This window comes from Carcharodon carcharias, chromosome 12, assembly GCF_017639515.1.
Source record: "Carcharodon carcharias isolate sCarCar2 chromosome 12, sCarCar2.pri, whole genome shotgun sequence".
NCBI classification, from domain to species: domain Eukaryota; kingdom Metazoa; phylum Chordata; class Chondrichthyes; order Lamniformes; family Lamnidae; genus Carcharodon; species Carcharodon carcharias.
In genome coordinates this window covers 55,378,211-55,393,040 of record NC_054478.1, presented here as the reverse complement: position 1 = coordinate 55,393,040, position 14,830 = coordinate 55,378,211, and the positions used below count along the sequence as shown (strand labels likewise).

Genomic DNA, 14,830 nt, shown 5'->3' with positions numbered 1-14,830 from the left:
TTGGGGGAACAGAGATATCTTGGAGGGTTGTAGAGTTGGAGGAGACTACAGAGATATGGAGGGGTGAAGCCATGGGGAATTTGAAAACAATGATGAAAGTTTTAAAATTCGAGCATTGTTGGACTGAGATCCAATGTAGTCAGCAAACACATTCCAGAGGCGCTGGATGAACAGGAGTTGCTGCAGGTTAGCATATGAGCAGCAGAATCATCAAAGTGCTCCAGTTTATAGAGGGTGGAAGATGGGATGCTGGCCAGCAGTGTCACGCATTAGACTAAACTAGAGGTAACAAAGGCATGGATGCCTTTTCAGCAGAAGAGTTGAGGTAGATTTGGGTGAAATTACAGAAGTAGAAGTCGGCGGCCTTGGTGATCTAATCACTTCTGGTTGGCAGCTCATCTCCGAGTCAAATATGACACCAATGGTCTGGTTCAGCTTCAAGCGCTTGCCAGGGAGTCAAATTGAGTTTGACGACTAGGGAACGGAGTTTGTGGCAGCATTCAAAGACAAAGACTGAGATTTAATTCCCGATCTGAGTCGATGGGCCTTTGGCTGGTCCGTCAAATTTTCTAACCTACCAGACGGCTCGTGCCACTGGCGGGACCAGAAAATCCTGGCCAATGACTGTGGTCTTCACAATATTTAGTTGAAGGAAATTTCTACTCATTATTGGATAGCAGACAGTCTGACAATTTTGAGACACTGGAGAAATTGAGGGAGGCGATGATGAGGATACCATCTGCATACACAGGGAACAAGACAGCTCAGAATTATTAATTGCTTTGAAGCATTCCAAAGCCTAATGTCTAAATAAGGTTTGTGCTTTGATTCAGCAACATGGTTCTTTCGAAACTGCTGCACATGCCACAGCTTATCAGACTGCACTAGCGCAGCCATAGAATTAACACAGATGTCAACTTTCCCCCGTAGCCAAGGCATCCCCTTGCTTCATGTTCCAACACGCTTCCAATACGTTCCTCAACTAAGCAGCTAAACAGATAGCATAATATTAATCTCCAAATCCCTCCTTCATTCGCTCCCCCTACTCATCCTGATTCTCCATAAACTGGAGACCTCACCCATCACCACCTCTTCTAAAATATCCTCCTCACTGGAGCCTCTTGTCTATGTCTTATGTCAATGATTGAACAGAGAGACTACTTATCCTTGGTGATTTCAACCTCTACCTAAAACACGGCATAGCCAAATAACGGTCCTCCTAACTCACATCAACTGTCAGCCACTCCTTTTGACCTCATCAGCACACATTACCTCTTAGATCTCCAGTGGCAGAGCTTTGTTCAATCGCTTTCACTTTATTGCTTCCATCTGCTCCTAAATGCTCCATCAACACAACTGATCTCTGGAAAAAGCTGCCTCCCTCCAACTTTCTCACATAAGCCCTTTCATGTCCACTGTACCCCCACTACAGCAGTTGTGGCCAAATATCATTTGGTTACAAGCTGGTACGTTCCTAGACAAGGAATTGGTCTGGTTGGCCATCACAAAACCTGACTAAATCTCTTCAAGGTTCACTGTCATTCTCATCATTTACACCTCATGAAATGGGAGGAGTTCATGGACAAGTTCATATCCAGAATCAACAAGCAGCCTTCCACCATGGACATATCCTCCCTTTTACCTGCTCACTATCTGTTTTCTAATCCCTGCCTGTCCTAACTCCCAACTACCCAACCTCCCATTCCCAGTCCATTGATTTTCACTAGCAGCAATCTTATCTCTAAAATCAACCAAAAAGAAAATCCACATCTGGAGGCATAGGGCATGATTGAGGTGCTAACTTTGCATTTGCTTTTACATAGAAAGATTATGCTGCCAAAATCATAGTGAAGGAGGGATAGTCAAGATACTGGAAGGGCTATAAATTGATGAAGTAGGTACTAGAAAGTCTGGCTGTACTTAAAGTTGAGAAGTCAAATAGACCAGATGCGATGCATCTGAGGATACTGAGGGAAGGGTAAACATTGTGGAGGTACTGGACATAATCTTCAAATACTCCTTGGATACGGAGAGTAGTGTCAGAGGATAGGAGAATGGGAAATATTACTAACTTGTTCAAAAAGGGAGTAAGGATGAACCTAACAACTGTAGGCCAATCAGTTTATCCTCGATGGTGGAAAGCTTTGAGGTGATAATCTAGAACAAAATTAACAGATGCTTGGATAAGTATTGATTTAATTAAGGAAAGTCAGCATGAGTATATTAAAGTCAAATCATGTTTAACTAATCTGATTGAGTTTTTTGATTGAGGCAACATAAAGGGTTGATGTAGCTTACATGGATTTCCAAAAGGTTTTTTTATGAAGTGCCAATTAATCGGCCTTTTGTACTCTTTAGTTATTTTCTTAAGTAAATTGCTCCAGGCATCAACAGTCACTAGGGTGCGACATATAGGTGTTAGAACTCTCCAGAACAACCAAGAGATGGATCAATTAGGCATTGTGGGATATGGAGACTAAAGTATTAATCATTAGGAAGTGACACCACACATCCCCTTACCTCAAATAAGCAGACACACAAACTACCTTGGGTGTCTCATTATCTTGGTGGAAAGGTATAAATTTAATAAAATAACAGGGAAAAGCTGTAATGAGAAGGATGTTCCTACAAGTGACTGCCATTTTAGGGTACCAGTCACGAGTTAACAGCAAGTGACATCAGTAAGGTGACCATCACCCTTAAGAGACCAATCGGACACTAAGCATGCACCACTTAACCAATCAGGGACTGATCATGCATTGCCTGGACCAATCAATACTCAGGGATGCGACTGACCATGCAGAGGGGTAATGGCTAGAAGGGTTAATAAGCAGCAACTTTCAGCAGCTAGCACGCAACATGAAGTAGCAGGAAGTTACACTTCGGTCAACAGAACAATAAACAGTGCCACAGTCAACCGGAAGTAAAGAGCTGGCGCCCAGAGTGAACTGACTGTTTCCACTGCTATACCTATACTAGGTATTGCAATTAACTTAATACGTTATGTGAAACTTGTGATAATTTACTCGAACCCAGAGTGGTCATTAGGAACTGTAGGTTCCTTTTAGATAACTCTCCCAATTGATTCTAACAATTGTAATTGCAATTAGGTCTTAATTGTTAGCTAGAGTGAACCCCAATTAATAGGCTTGCCAGCAAAGTTGAAGTCCATGGAATAATAGGAACAGTAGCAGCATGGATATATGAGTTGGTTGAATAACAGGAAATAGAAGTGATGAACAGATTGAAGGGATACAATAGAGTTCCCCGGGGGTCAAAACTAGGATCACCGCTTTTCTTGATCTATATTAATGATGTATACTTGGTGTACAGGGCAGAATTTGCAGATGACACAAAACTTGAAAGTATTGTGAACTGTAATGTTGTCAGTGGCTGGGGGTGTCTAGAATCAGATTATCACCTCAAAGCTTTCCACCATCGAGGATAAACTGATTGGCCTACAGTTGTTAGGTTCATCCTTACTCCCTTTTTGAACAAGGTAGTAATATTTCCCATTCTCCTATTCTCTGACACTACTCTCCATATCCAAGGAGTATTTGAAGATTATGTCCACAATGTTTACCCTTACTTCCCTCAGTATCCTCAGATGCATCGCATCTGGTCCATTTGACTTCTCAACTTTACGTACAGCCAGACTTTCTAGCTACTTCATCCATTTATAGCCCTTCCAGTATCTTGACTATCCCTCCTTCACTATGACTTTGAAAACAGATAGTGAGCAGGTAAAAGGGAGGATGTGTCCATGGTGGAAGGCTGCTTGTTGATTCTGGATATGAACTTGTCCATGAACTCCTCCCATTTCATGAGGTGTAAATGATGAGAATGACAGTGAACCTTGAAGAGAATTAGCCAGGTTTTGTGATGGCCATAGTCTCAGAATAAGGGGTAGGCTATTTAGGAACTGAGATGAGGAGGAATTTCTTCACTCAGGGGATGTTGAATCTTTGAAGTTCTCTACCCCAGAAGGCTATGGAGGCTCAGTAATGGAGTATGTTCAAGACTGAGATAGCTTTGTAGATATTAAAGACCTCAAGGGATATGGGAAAATGGCATTGAGGTAGAAGATCAGTCATGATCTAATTGAATGGCGGAGCAGGCCTGAGGGGTCTATTCCTGCTCCTGTGTCAGGAGGATAATGATCGACTACGCAAGGACATAGACAGGCTAATGAAATAGGCAGACAAGTGGCACATGACATCTAATGCAGAAAGATGTAAAGAAATAAAAAATAGAGGGTACAATTCTAAAGAGGGCACAGAAGCCAGAAATACCTGGACTTCCAAAAGGCTTTTGATGAAGTGCCATCTCATAGGCTTGCCAGCAAAGTTGAAATCCATAGAATTAAAAGGAAATAGTCAGCAGCATAAGCAGAACATTTAAAATTGTACGTGCTTTTACCCCAGCTTCTAACTTTTTCATTTATGGAATTCCCCTTGTCAATGTTATATAAACACACGGGAGTGACCTTACACTCGCATGCCAACCAATGCCAAGCTCCTGCTTATCTATCAACCCTTGACTTTAATAGACTCCAACTGTCAGACATTAATGACTGCAACAAGCTCACAGTTCCTCCAGCTTACTATCAACAAGGCCAAAAACCATGCTCTTCAGCTCCTGCAAACACCCAAATGTCTTTGACCTCAATTCCCCAGCTGTTGCATCAGGCTTAGTATATAATTATAGAATTTCAGCATATTGCATATTACTATTTCTTGTGCTCTTGTATGTTTAAGGCTGAGATAGACAGATTTTTGCTCTCTTGGGGAATCAAAGGATATGGGGAGCGGGTGTGAAAGTGGAGTTGAAGCTGACAATCTGTCATTATCGTATTGAATGATGGAGCAGACTCAACAGGCCTAATGGTCGACTCCTAGTCCTATTTATCATATTCTTACATGACCCTGAGCTTAGCTTCCTCCCCCACATTTGATGTGTCACCAAGACTGCTTTCTTTAACTTCTGCATTATAATCCACCTTTACCCCAACGTCTTCCCCTTGCCGACAAGGCCTCAATCCACACCACCACCTCATAACTTGATTTCTCAATTGCATTCCGTGCTAGCCTCCCTGTTCCCACTAGTCATAAACTACAAGTTCTCCCCATTCCACTCATTTGTGTCTACTCATTCAGACACTTTCTCCCTTCCCCAATTTCTGGAACTCTGACACTTAGCATCTCTGCCTTGCCATCTCTCTTCCTGTCTAGAAAAAAGATCCTCCTTTTTGACAATTTTTTGCCCCTTCCTTTGCTCCCCATCTGACTTAAAGTGCCTTGCTGTTTACCACCCTTGGAAGTCTAAGATATCTACTTATGCACAAAGAATACTACTGTAAACATAACTTATTGTTGTAATTGGGAGGTATAATTTGATTGTCAAGAATATTAAAAAATTAGAGATATTTACTCGTTGAACAACATTAACTGGCTGGATAAAAGAACCTGGCCAAACCTTCATCTATTTAATGTTTACTGTAATAGTCATTCCACCCTGTGGAGGTTCTTCACTTGCATGTTTAGAAAAATGTGAAAAACAACACAAAATAGTTGCGAGGATTTACAGATTGAATCAGTCAACAAATAACATAAATCCCTAAGTAACCAGAACAGTTTAAGTTCATAATCTTTCTTTTGAACAGTTTGAATGCCCACAGCATGCTTAACCGTACATATTTTTGGGCACTGGTGTGAAGTTTGCCAATTAAAGATTTCAAACCCAAAATTTCATAAGGCTTTCTCTGTCAGCAGAACAAACACCCATGGAGCCACCATAGTCTCTGTCCCTATTTGGAGGGTGGAGAAGGAAGGATGAAACAGGATCTTTAGCATGTTGGAAGCAGTCTACTAGTGTCCATGAGAGTGCATCAGTGGCATCAACCATGATGAAGGCCCACAGGTTTGAACTAGTGCCTTGCTACTTCAATGCGGCACTGGTAGATCAGAAAGGGCCACCCCAGTGACCAAGCAACTCAACTCTTCAGCTCCTCTTACTATCTGTGGAATATCGATCCTCTCCATGATCAATAATTTTCTTCCTCCTGCATTTCTGGGGCTTTCAAAGACCCAAGAGAGAACTGGAAGAGGTATAAATACTATAGGAAAGAGACCAACAATAATGGAGGTGTTGGAAGTTAAACCACCCCACTGGAATTTCCTGGTCTCCTCTGAACAGGTCAGAATCTTGGCAAACTAGGTTTGTCTCCATTACCTCAGCTTCCTTCAGCATTTATTCCACAGATGTGTTAACCCTGAAACTGATATTCTACGCATGAGGGCTCAGACCAATATGCAAGCAGATCCTCATGCCTGTGTTTATGATTAACCATAACACCCATTTATAATACAAATTTCAGAAACAAATTTCCAGGAGTATGCCCTCAGGTCTCCCAGGGACTAAAATACATAGGATAAGGTGGGGGGAGAAAGCATATACAAATTGAAATCTTCTGTTTATGCTACTGGCCATCTCCTGTAACCCTGCAAAGTAACTTGAAGTCTGGAAGCAGAGTTCATGTTTTTACCACATTATCGGCTTTGCAAGAATGAACACAAAAGGGCCAAATCTTCCTGCCTAAGGATTGTCGGAGACCAGACATATGACTGAAGATGCATGTTGTGATCTAGTAGAAGTTCTGATGTGTGGACCTCCTGGGAATGGCTCAGGAAGTTTAAACTTTCAACAGGTAATTGCCCGGTACCCTGGGACCCTTAGTGAATGTCCGACACTGGGCTATAGTCAGAGACTTCAGACTGTTCCATGGTACTCACCTGAATAGTTACTCAGGAAATTTTACACAGATTAAAACCTAGACTAACATCTGAGAAGCTACACAACTAACCATCCCACTCCCATAATGAACCCCGATTCAACACCTTCCCCCCCACCACCGCCCCCCACCTCCCCCCAAACCCGAACTGATGAGGTCTCTTCCCTACCCTGTGACTGACATTCAAAGACTGGACATTTAAACTGACTGTACAGCAGCTAATGCAATAAAAAGGAGGCTTGTCCTGTCTTCCACCTGACTCTAGTTCACTCTGACGGAGTTCCCTGGGAGATGCTGCGTTGTGCATTTCTGTAAAAACCAGGCTCACAAGGTACTGGAAGAAGTGCTCAGCAGCATCACTTTGGGGAATTTACTGGCAATCTGACCATCATCAGATGGTGAAATTTGAAACCAATACAAATCTGGAATTAAAAGTCTAATGATGACCATGATACCTTTGTAGATTGTCGTAAAGACTCACCTGGTTCACTAATGCCCTTTAAGTGAAGGAAATCTGCTGTCCTTACCTAGTCTGGCCTACGTATGACTCCAGACCCACAGCAATGTGGTTATCTCTTAAATGCCCTCTGGAATAGCCTAGCAAGCCACTCAGTTGTATCAAACCACTAGAAAGTCAAAAGGGAATGAAATTGGGCGGACCACCTGGCATTGAGCTAAGCACCGGAAATGACAATGGCAAACTCAGCCCTTCAACCCTGCAAAGTACTTCTTAATATTTGGGGGCTAGTGCCAAAATTGGGAGAGCTGTCCTACAGACTAACCAAGCAACAGCCTGACATTGTCTGTAAGCTATGATTGCGTGAGTGTGACCATGTCCTAGACACCACCATCACCATCCCTGGGTATATCCTGTCCCGTGGGATCAGGTCAAATATGGGCAAGGAAACCTCCTGCTGATTACCACATCCCGCCTTCCCTCAGCTGATAAATCATTACTCTTCCATGTTGAAAACCACTTAAGAGTAAGCACTGAGCGTGGCAAGGGCGTAGTATGTATTCTGGGTGAGGGACTTAAATGTCTTTCACCAAGAGTGGCTCGGTAGCACCAATACAAGCCGAGCTGACTGGGTTCTAAAGGGCATAGCTGCTGGATTGGACCTGTGGCAGGTCGTGAGGGAACCAGCAAGAGGGAAAAGCACACTTGACCTCAACCTCACCAACCTGCCTGATGCAGATGCATCTGTCCATGACAGTATTGGTAGGAGTGATAACTTCACAGTCGCTGTGGAGACGAAATCCCGTCTGCACATTGAGAATACTTCCATTGTGTTGTCTGGCACTACCACAGCGCTAAATGATAGATCTCGAACAGCTCTAGCAACTGAAGACTGGGCAACCATGAGGTGCTGCGGGCCATCGGCAGCAGAATTGTACACAATCACAATCTGTAACCTCATGGCCCAGCATATCCTCCACTCTGCAATTACCACCGAGCCAGGGGATTTACCCTGTTCAATGAAGAGTGCAGGAGGACATGCCAGGAGCAGCACCAGGCAAACCTGAAAATGAGGTGTCAATCGGTGAAGCCACAACACAGGAATACTTGCATGCCAAACAGCATAAGTAGCAAATTGTAGATGGAGCTAAGCAATTCTACAACCAACGGATCAGATCTAAGCTCTGCAGTCCTGCCACATCCAGTTGTGAATGGTGGTGGACAATTAAACAACTCACTGGAGGAGAAGGCTCCACAAATATCCCTATCCTCAATGAAGAGGCAGTCCAGCACATCAGTGCAAAAGATAAGGCTGAAGCATTTCAATAATCTTCAGCCAGAAGTGCTGATCCACCTTGGCCTCCTCTGGAGGTCCTGAGCAACGCAGATGCCAGTCTTTAGCCAATTCGATTCATTCCACGTGATATCAAGAAACAGTTGAAGGTACTGGATACTGCAAAGGCTATGGGCCCTGACAATATTCCAGCATTAGTACTGGGCCACACTTGCTGTGGCCCTAGCCAAGCTGTTCCAGTGCAGCTACAACACTAGCATCTACCTGTCAATGTGGAAAGTTGCTCAGGTATGTACAGTGCACAAAAAACAGCACAAATCCAACCCGATCAACTACTGCCCCATCAGTAAAGTGATGGAAGGGGTCATCAACAGTGCTATCAAGTGGCTCTTGCCTAGCAATAGCTTGCTCACTGACACTCAGTTTGGGTTCCGCCAGCGTCACGCAGCTCCTGACCTCATTACCTGACCTTGGTTCAAAGATGAACAAAAAAGGTGAGGTGGGAGTGACTGCCCTTGACACCAAGGTAGCATTTGATTGTGTATGGCAAAACTGAAGTCAGTGGAAATCGGGGGAAAACTGTCTGCTAGTTGGAGTCATACCTAGCACAAAGAAAGATGGTTGTGGTTGTTGGAGGTCAATCATCTCAATCCCAGGACATCACTGCAGGAGTTCCTCAGGGTATTGTCCTAGGCCCAATCATCTTCAGCTGCTTCATCAATGACCTTTCTTTCATCATAAGGTCAGAATTGGGCATGTTCGCTGATGATTGCACAATGTTTCGCAACATTAGCAACTCCTCAGATACTGAAACAGTCCATGTCCAAAAACAGCAAAACTTGGACAATATCCAGGCTTAGGCTGAAAAGTGGCAAGTAACATTTGTGCCATACAATGACCATCTCCAACAAAAGAGAACCTAACCATCGTCCCTTGACATTCAATGTCATTATCATTGCTGAATCCCCCACTATCAAATCCTGGGGGTTACCACTGACCAGAAACTGAACTGGACTAGCCATATAAATACTGTGGCTACAAGAGCAGGTCAGAGTCTAGGAATTCTGCGGTGAGTAACTCACCTCCTGACTCCCCAAAGCCTGCCCACCATCTACAAGGCACAAGTCAGGTGTGTGATTGAATGCTCTCCACTTGCCTAGATAAGTGCAGCTCCCACAACACTGAAGAAGCTGGACACCGTCCAGGACAAGGCAGCCCGCTTGATTGGCACCCCATCCACAAATATTCACTCCCTCCACCACCGGTGCACAGTAGCAGCAGTGTTTACGATCTACAAGATGCACTGCATGAATTCATCAAGGATCCTTAGACAGCATCTTCCAAACCCATGACCACTACCACCAGGAAGGACAAGGGCAGAAGATAGATGGGAACACCACCACCTGGAGGTTCTCTCCAAGTCACTCACCATCCTGACTTGGAAATATATTGCCATTCCTTCACTGCCACTGGGTCAAAACTTTGGAACTCCCTTCCTAACAGCACTGTGGGTGTTTCTACACCACATGCAGTGATTCAAGAAGGCAGCTTGGCACCACCTTCTCAAGGGCAATTAGGGATTGGCAATAAATGCTGGCCTAGCCAGCAACATCACATCCCAAAAAAGGTTAGATGCTATGAAATGATAAAGTGATGGACGATGATAAGAACAGAAAATGCTGGTAAAACTCAGCAAGTGTGGCAGCATGTGTGGAGAGAGAAACAAGAGTTATTGTTTCGAGTCCATATGACTTCTTCAGAGCTAAAGAGTAGAAATGTGATGTGATGTATTTATTCATCCCCCTTGTCCTCACTTTTCACCCCACCAGCCTCTGCATTCAAAGGATCATCATCTGCCATTTCTGCCAACTCCAGCATGATGCCACCACCAAACACATCTCCCCCTTGCCACCCCCCCCCCCACAACCGTCAGCACTGCATAGGGACCATTCCTGCTGTGGCACCTTAGTCTACTCCATCACCCCCAACTCCTCATCCCCTTCCCATGCAATCGCAAAAGATGTAACACCTGCCCCTTACCTCTTCCCTCCTCATTGATGAAGGCCCCAAACACTCCTTTCAGGTGAAGCAGTGCTTCACTTGCATCTCCTTCAATTTGTTCTACTGTATTCGCTGCTCCCAATGCAGTCTCCTCTACACTGGGGAGACTAAACGCAGACTGGGTGACCGCTTTGCAGGACACCTTCGCTCAGTGCGCAAGCATGGCCCATATCTTCCTGTTGCTCGCCATTTCAACTCAACATCTTACTTTCATGCCCAAATGTTCATAGTTTTAGGCTTAGGGGTGGTAGATTTAAATCAGAGATGAGGAGGAATTATTTTTCTCAAAGGGTCGTGAATCTGCGGAATTCACTATCTCAGAGTGCAGTGGGTGCCAGGATGCTGAATAAATTTGAGGAGGAGATGGACAGATCTTTAATTAGTAATGGGTTGAAAGGTTAAATGGAGAAGGCGGGAAATTAGAGTTGAGGCCAAAATGATCAGCCATGATCGTAATAAATGGCGGGGCAGGCTCGAGGTGTTGAATTGCCTACTTCTGCTCCTAGTTCTTATGTTCATTCTTGGCCTAATGCAATGTTCCAGTGAAACCTGACAAAAACTAGAGGAACCACACCTCATCTTCAGATTAGGCACTTTACAGTCTTCCGGACTTAACATTGTGTTCAACAACGTCAGACCATGATCTCTCTCTTCCATCCAATTTTTTTTTTATTTACTCTTTTTTTTGTTAATTTTAAAAATCCGCTTCCCCCCAACCCCTCTCCCCCGCCAGAGCCACCTGTCACTTGTTTCCATATAATGTTTTCACAGAGCACTGACCCTTGTTCTGCTATTAACAACTTCTGCTATCTTACCTTTATGCCACTTTCAGCACCTTCTTTACTCTTTATCACTACCACATTAACACTGTTGAAGGGTTCTGTTGAAGGGTCATGAGGACTCGAACCATCAACTTTTTTCTTCTCCGCCGATGCTGCTAGACCTGCTGAGTTTTTCCAGGCAATTCTGTTTTTGTTTAACACTCCCTTTGTCTTGTGTCCATGACATCTTTGTTAATCTCTTCTTAGCTTTCACTATCCCTGACCTTCCATCTTGCTTCACTCTCTCTTAAACAGAACAAAATCCATCACATCATATTTCTACTTCTCTTTAGCTCTGAAGAAGTCATATGGACTTGAAACGTTAACTCTGTTTCTCTCTCCACAGATGCTGCCAGACCTGCTGAGTTTTACCAGCATTTTCTGTTTTTATTTCCGATTTCCAGCACCCGCGGTACTTTGCTTTTACCAGTAATGAATGATGATAATTGCAATGAGCTTGACATGTGTCAATACATTTTGTTTGGAATTATTCTGTCATCCCGTAGCTTTCTGCAGGTTTCTATTTTAAATTTTCTCTCAAATTATGACCACCATGAGAAAAAGGCAAGAACAGCATCACAGCAGTGGAAGTGCTACATTAAAGTGCTGCATTATTTAGTGGCAAAAAATTAACACTGATGAGGAGATCTGATCAGATTCCAGAAAAGCTGCAATATCTAGCTACCTCTTCAGTAGGATTGAGCAACTTTGTATCACCAAACCCTCCAAAGTAAAAGCCATGTGTCCATATGGTACAGTGTGGTGCTAAGGACAAAGTGAAAAGCTGTCTAAGAATTTTTTTGCATCATATATTCCACAATGCACAACATCTGAGACTGACAGTCTTCCTAGGGTAATTAGTATGTTACAACCAGAGTATAGTTTGGTACAATGTGTACTGCACCATTACTGAATACAGTTATTCTATGATCTCTCCCAGAGTCGAGTCAATAAAACCATTAAGTATTGCTATCCTGGCCTTGCGAATTTTGAATAGTGTTGCTTCTGATTTTTTTTGATGATTGAAGATGTATTTGATATAAACAGCAGAAAGAAAAGAATGGGCATTTAGTTTTTGGTCCTAAAAGCACATGTACAACTGGATGTAATAAAGGAATTCCGCAATGTTTGTAATCACACAAAAGTGGACATTATACAATTTAAAAATAAATGTGTGCGTTACCTTGAAAGCTTTCATGTTTTTGACAGCATTTTATTTGAAAACTATCTATTCAAAATGAAATCTCTCAGAATAATGAAACTGACCATTACAAGAACATATATACTGGTAATGACACACAAGTATATTGGAGCATATTTCTACAGTAGGACAAAGCTGTACATTGGAATACCAGCGACTAAATGCTACCTATACCCTCAGCTATGTCATGATAATCCAGACAAGGTTAGTAAAATGGCAGGGGGAGGAGTTAATTCAAACTTTTGAACCTCAAAACTTGTATTCATAAAAAAATTTCACTTTGTAATCATTTATTTTTACAAAGCAAATACTCAGGATCCTCAACCAAGGACACTCCGTTAAACAACACAATGTGTGGGAGAGAGTAACTAGAAAAGTGGTAGCTGACCTTCAATTGATCTGCTATCTTGTTCCAAACATTCAGCTGTAAATCTTTAATCTGCAACTGAGAGTTTCTACTGTCTGTTAAAACACAATTTTAAAAAAAATCGTTCCAAGGATGTGCAACACAAGCAAGTTGACTTTTATTACCCATTTCAGTTACCCTGAAAAGGTGGTGAGCTTTCTACTTGAATATTTGTAGTCCTGGTGGCAATGGTGTTAGATAGGAACCCCAGGATATTGACCCAGTGACCCTGTAGGAACGGCAATGTCTATCCAAGTTTGGATGGTGTGTGCATTTGAGGGGAATATGGAGGTGATTGTGTTCATAAAACATTGCTGCCCATGTCCCTCTCAGTAGTAATTCAGGGGAGGGTGGTGCCAAGTTGCTGCCGTACATCCTGAAGATAGTTAACACTGCAGCCAGTGTTGGTGGTAGAGGGGGTGGCTACTGAAACCAGTGGAAAGGGCAAAAGAATTGATCTCTCTTGGATGATGTCAAATTTCAAGCGTTGTTGCAGTTGTTCCAATCTAGCAAAGTGTGCTGGGGGGAAGGGTGCAGCGTGGGTATTTGATCATATTGAGTTGAATCTTATCAATGATGGATTAGATGGTGAGCTGCTCAACACAAAGACCCAATTGCTGCTCCAAGCCATACTGTTGATATTGTTGGCCCAGTTCAGTTCTGGTCAACAGTGATCGCCACCATGTAGATGATGGTAATTTCGAAGGTCAAGGAGAGATAACTGAGCTCTCTCTAGTTAGGAAAGTCATTACCTGGCACTTGCATGCAAATACTACCTGTTACTTTCCAGCCCAAACCTGGATATTATCCAAATCCTGCTGTGGGCTGGCATGGACTACTTTATTATTGGAAGAGTTGCAAATGGAAATTAGCGCTGTGGAAGCAAAAGTAAACAGCCCTGTTTGTGAACTTTTGTAATAGCAGCAGCTGAAGATGGTTGGGCTAAGGGCCCTTCCCCAAAGAACTCTTTCAGTGATAAGTCAGTGATTGTGATGTCTGGTGGCTGATCACCACAATCTGTGTGTCGGGCAGCACTCCAACCAATGGAGGATTTTTCCTTTGACTCCGTTGACATCAGTCTTGCTAGGGCTGCTCGTGCTGTACTGGGTCAAATGTTGCTTTAATAATGAAGGAAAATACTCTCACCAATTAGCATCTCAATCTTGATTAACAGCCTGATGAGGCTTAGAACAGAATTGTTCTGGCACTGACCAGGTTATGGGTGGGGGGGGTGGGGGCGGGGGGCGGGGAGACACATGCTGGTTGATGTTATTGTTCAATTTTATCCATCAATTAGATGATTGGAGGAGGTAGATAGAGAGTAATTGACTGGGTTAGATTTACCTTGTATGTCTATGGATAGAATCAACCTGGGCAATCCTCCCCATCATCAGGTTGATGTCATTGTCATAGCTATGCTCAACTTGCATTGCGAGCAGAACAGCTAGCTCTAGTGCACAGGTTTTGAAGCACTACAACCAGAATACTATGGCTCCAAGACCTTTTGCTGCATCCAGTGCACTCAGCTGCTGCTTAATGCTTTATGGCATGCACCAGGTTGATAACTACTGTCTAACCAATGATGTTGAGGTCTTTTGGAGGAGGCCAATTTGGCTGAAGACACTTGCAAACACTTTAGCTTGCTTCTTGTACTCATGTTCTGGGCTCCACCCATGGTTGAGAATGGGGATATTCATGAAGCTTCCTCCATCCAGAACAATGATCTGAAAATAAATATTGTTTTTTCTATTACCAAATATTTTTTGCACATATTGCGTTCTTTCCATCCATTGAATTGTA

The 14,830-nt window shown here is 43.2% G+C and overlaps 1 protein-coding gene across 9 annotated transcripts in view; it reads right to left on the bottom strand.

The window, feature by feature from the left end:
* LOC121284747 (metalloreductase STEAP3-like) overlaps positions 1-14,830 on the bottom strand; it is a 52,767-nt gene that overhangs the window by 12,671 nt on the left and 25,266 nt on the right. Inside the window, exons 3-4 of one of the 9 annotated variants that reach the window (XM_041200303.1) lie at positions 14,375-14,754; positions 13,013-13,086 (exon numbers count right to left, since the gene is read on the bottom strand). The exons of 6 other annotated variants lie outside the window; for them this stretch is intronic. The gene's annotated coding sequence lies outside the window, so the exon portion shown is untranslated. Of the gene's footprint in view, positions 1-2,072; positions 2,092-13,012; positions 13,087-14,374; positions 14,755-14,830 lie in introns of those variants that run through there. 2 more of the 9 variants (XM_041200302.1, XM_041200306.1) reach the window with 2 other exon arrangements.